The sequence below is a fragment of the Hippocampus comes genome, unplaced genomic scaffold (assembly GCF_001891065.2).
Source record: "Hippocampus comes isolate QL1 unplaced genomic scaffold, H_comes_QL1_v1.1 scaffold48, whole genome shotgun sequence".
Lineage (NCBI taxonomy): Eukaryota > Metazoa > Chordata > Actinopteri > Syngnathiformes > Syngnathidae > Hippocampus > Hippocampus comes.
In genome coordinates, this window is record NW_017808403.1 from 1,384,699 (window position 1) to 1,390,039 (window position 5,341).

The window sequence follows — 5,341 nt, forward strand, 5'->3', positions numbered from 1 at the left end:
CCCGTGTTTGTGTGTGAGGGGCTCATTAGTGCAACACACTTCCTCACTTAGGGAGGAAGGCAGCCAGCAGAGGTTTTTCGCGGAGGGTCAGGAAGCGCCGGCGCGCACCGGATCCGCGCCGAAACGACATGTAAACAACTCGGCCACGGGGATCGTACGCCTTCACCCCTTCGAGTGCACCGCGAGATGAAAGCACAGATGAAGATGAAGATACATTTCCATGTCTCTGTCACATTCGCTATGTACTGGAATTGCAAACCTGTGACGCAACGAAGCAGAACTAAAATATAATCTGTAATCATACATAAGTTTTTGGGAATATGGATGCCTCCTTCCAAAAATACACATTCAAAAAAACAAAACAAAACAACATGAACTTTGCACTGTACTACACCCTCAGATCACCTCTTGGGTTCTCAGTACAGCAGTCGTAGTTGATCTTTTGCAGAGAAAAAAAAAAAATCAACACGTGTGTGTGTGTGTGTGTGTGTGTGTGAGACAAAAGTATTGTTCTACGCAGTCGGCACGGTGGTCGGTTGGTTTGCACATCAGCCTCACAGTGCAGAAGTCGTAGGGTTCGATTCCGGGCTCCGGCCTTCCTGCGTGGAGTTTGCATGTTGTTCCCGTGCTCGCGTGGCTTTTCTCCGGGTACTCGGGTTTCCTCCCACATTCCAAAAAACAAAGTCCATGGCAAGCAAACGGAACACTCAAAAATATTGTTCCGAGGTGTGATTGTGAGCACCAATAGTGAGTTGTCGATGTGCGCCCTGCGATTGGCCGGCAATCACCGTTCCGGGTGGACCACCACCATTTTTTTTTTTTTTTCCCTTCTTTCAGTCTATTTACAATTTTAATCCACCTGCGCTGTAAGGTTGCTTTGCAAATTCGGTGTCCGCATGCGGTTGGTTTCAAAGATCACAGGGGGATCAATAATATGTTTGTTTATGTATGAGCACATGTTCACGTCGGATGTTCTGTCTCATCGAGGGAATCGGCGTAGATAGAAAGCCGTGTCGTTCTATTAGCAGAATTAAATCGTAAAATACTAATGGTGCATTGCGCTTGGCTTCGCCTCCGGCCCTGGCTTTGCCACGCCAAACATAGACCGAGGCGCTCACCGATAATCATGGGCGGCCCACAGGAAGGGAATGCAAGCGTCATGGTCGAAGTAGCGCAGGTGTGCAAATGCCCTCCGGGCCAAGAGGCTGAAAGACGTTTCATCCCGGGCGCGCTTTTGTTCTTGCAACATTTGGACCTCTTTGTTTATCGCCGGTCTACTTTGGGCTTTTCTTCTCTTAAGCTCCCCCTACGGGTGAAAGGGGTAATGACACTTGGGCAGTCCCCATTGGTGGCAGTATCGTTTATGCCGCCATTCTTGTGATCTTCCTGACGCCTGCCACCAGCTGTTTCTGTGCTGTAATTGTATTTCAGTCGGATTCAGTCACTGTTTTATTCATTCAAGAAACAAAACATCCTTTGTATTCATTGGCCCAACATTCATAACATTCAAATGAATTCTAATTTGTCTTAATTCCCCACTCCACTCGTCTGCTTAAAAATCCGCTACCCGCTGCTTCTTCCTGCAATTCACAATGCTTCACAAGACGGGAAAGTGAGCGGCATTTGCATCAGGGCAACAGCAGATTTCTTCAAGGCGGTGTCTTTGCGCCTGGTTGCAATTGGTCATTCGCCAATTTGCTACTGAAATGTCCATGCGGCGATGACCGGGCCCTCTCGTGGCTAAATCGGACCATCTCATTTTGAGGCCGTTTGTCAACGTACTAGGCTTGGGGTTCACTCAAAATGGCTGACTTCCTGTTTGGTTTTAGTTGCTGGTGGGTGAACAGTATGTACTTGTCTCAACTGGTCCATGACCCCAAAAAGGTTTTGCGGACCCCTGCAATAAATGGCAGCTCTGAACCAGAATGGCTGACTTCTTTTTCTGTTTTGGACATGGTTTCTTCTAGCCCTAAACCTTCCCAACTCTCACCATTATCCTGGCCTGAGGTTTGCGTGTTCTCCCCGTGCCTGCGTGGGTTTTTTCCTCCGGGTACTCCGGTTTCCTCCCACATTCCAAAAAACATGCATGGCAGGTGAACGGAGTGCTCAAAATTGTCCCTCGGTGTGAATGTGGGCGTGACCGGTTGTATGTCTCTGTGTGCCCTGCGATGGGCTGGCGAACGATTCCGGGTGTCCTCCACCTCCTGCCCGAAGACAGCAAGGCCCGCGACCTTCGTCAGGTTAAGCGGATTGGAAAGCGGATAGATGGATGGATGGGTGCGTACGTTTTAGCGTTGTCTCAAAGAGCTTTCCCATCATTGCGCATTTCCGATGACAGAAACGTGCCGTATGGTGTTGCGACTGACCGGCGGCGGATGCACCTTGAAGCCAAAATGCACAAATGAAGGTTTAACCATGTTATATTTTAATTTTCCCAGGGACAAAAATGACAAGCGATTTATTTACACAAACCTGTACAAAAGCAAATTAACTTACATAAAATATCTCATAAATAGAAGTGGACTTGCTTTCAACACACGTTGCCATGTTCAGCTAAGCTGCGTGCATAGTGACTCAAAGTTCACGACGAGAAGTCAGATTTCCTCGATTTCTATGTCAAACATCCACGTCGCAGGACAAATAGCGATGCTTAATATTACAAATCTGGTTACAGGTTGCGGCGGATTCTCGAGGCTTCGCGCCTCGGGCGGCGTTGGAGTGGAATCGCACGTTGACCGTTTGGATCTGTCGCCTCCCCGTCCGCCCTCAAATAAGAGCGGTTGAATGTCTCCAAGCAATTGTTTTGTTGTTTTGTTTTTTTTTTCTACTGAGCATTCTATGCCTCTATATTCAATCCTAGCGCTTGTTTCATGCAAAGAACTTCCCATGTCTCACACTCGCTTGGCAATTTAGCTCAAATTTCACCGAGGTGGTTCCCAAATCAACGGACAAATCTGTCGGAGCCGCTCTGATTTCAGATGCGGCCGATAAATTGCGGAGCGCGGCGAAAAACCCGTGACACATTCGTTTTATGATCGTTACCCACAAGCAAGTTTTGCAACGGAACCCGCAAATCGCGCAGCATTGCGCGACATCAGGAAGGGAAAGTTCAACACGGGACCGAAGCCCAGTTCAAGTTTGGCTCACCGACACCCGACTGGCGAATAGTTCCAGGAAGGTGCGGAAACGCGTCCCCCTCGGTCCGTCCCATGCCAACGTTGAATCATACCGACTGGGATAAAAAGGCACAATTGCAATTTTGCATTCACTCGATCCTTTTTTTTTTTTTTTTCAAGGACAATACAGTATACAAAGTGGCACCAGAAAAAAAACGAAACCAAAAAAAGAAAGGTCATAATACAGAGTACAATTTCATGATCATCTCTACAATTTCAGCTGTCGTAAACAAAATGGTGAAAATGAAAATCGGTTGTTCAAACAACGGGGAGAATTTAGTGCCCTTGTGTGATAAGATGGACCGATGTACTAAGTTGGACTACGTGGCTAATGTTTCATTAGTTCGAAAGTCAGCAAGCAACAAGGTGGAAGCCAATGTTACAGGGGTACTTTTTATACATTTTGTTTTGTCGTTTTTTTCTTTTTCTTCTTCTTCTTCTTCTTCTTCCTTCTCGTTAAGCGAAGTAAGTTCCATAAAGCGTGCAGTAAAAAAGTAGATATTCATGTGTACAATTGCTAAGTATAAGGAGCGCTGTCTTTCCGACGACGGGGAGTACTTACAGACTATAAAGAGCCCCCCCCCACAAAAAAGATGCAGAAATTGCAACTCCACTCGTTCAATGGACAAACACCTTGTGGAATGTTTTAAGTTCAGCTTCTGGCGTCCAACGCAAAGGATCAAAGCGTAAAGTTGATTGTTTCCCGTTTACTTGAGCTGATTCTTACATTCACGCCCCCCCCTCCCCCTCCCCCCCAAAAAAAAATGTCACGGACTCCGCAGAGCCGCATTCTCGTGCTGATTTGGACCTTTGCGTGTGCGTCACCTTTGAGTGCTTGGGCGAGGAATCGTTAAAGAAAAAAAAAAATTATATATATATATATATATATAAATCTCATGATTGATTGATGGTAAATGTTTACATTATGATATTTATTGCTCAATCTATCCCACGATGAAGTATAAGCTCGTTTTCGAAAACAGGACGCCATCGTGAAGCAATTGCTGTACTACGAACAGCGTCTCCTATACACGCGCGCGTCATGCCCGTACACACGCCGCGTTTTTTTTTTTTTTCTATTATTCATTTTCATCTCCACTCAGTTGCTGATATATTGTTAAAATCACGAATTGGGCTCGCCGCACGACAACGGCTAACGGTGCGCAGTCTGCGGCCCGGATGTCGCGCTTCACGACGGGGCTTGGCCCCGCCCCCTCAAAAGCATCGCCCCAAGTGGTTCTGTACAATTTTTCATGTCGCCGTCCGTACGGTGACATGACTCGTGCCAAAAGAGTTTGGCGGAAAAGACGCGCGGCGCGCTATGTTTGAAAGCTCAGTCTTTGCCAACGTCTCCTTTCGTGTGGTCTTCGAGTCCGCAAACGCTCCAATGATCGGGACCCAGATCCAGGATATCGTTGCAGTAAGCTCCAAAAGAATATAACGGTCCGAACCCAGATACTCTCCGAAGCAAAGTTGGCCAGTCTTTTAGAAAAAAAAAGTCTCACTCCCCCCCCCACCCCTTTTTTTTTTTTCCTTTTTTTGTTTTTAGTCTCAATGTGTGTGTGATGGATGTGGATGCATGCATGGACTGTTGCGCTCGCCTGTCAAATAAATCGCTTCATCTACAGCTGGACTAGCGTGTTGCAAGAGCCCAACTCGCCAGATTGACATCCCAGTCGTAGCGCTTTAAAAAAAAAAAAAAAAAAAAAAAATGGCCACCTTCTTTGTGAAAGTCTTTGGAGTCCGACTTCATTCGGTGCAAAGGGGGGCGGTGAAAATAATGAGGGCCGTAAACCGAAGTAGCGTTCTCCTTGCCGCCAATTTCCGGTCCGGGGGGGCGGCGTCGGCTTTACAGGTACACCTCCCGCCGCGTCAGGGTACCACAGGAGCTGGGCTTGTACTCCCCGGCGGGCGCCATCGGGATCTCCTCGGTGGGGCGGCCCAGCGTCTCCTCTCCGCCGCCGGGCGAGCCGTACGGAGGTGAACCGTAAGACGGCGAGCCGAAGGCATCGTAGGAGGAGGAAGAGGAGGCCATCTTCTTACTAAGTAGGTTGCGATTGCGGTCGCCCAACATGTGGCCGGAGGCGGGGTCTCCGTTGGCCATGGCGGCCATGGCCAGGGTCTCTTGGCTGCCGGGCTGCTCTTGGCTGCTGCCGCCGCTGCCG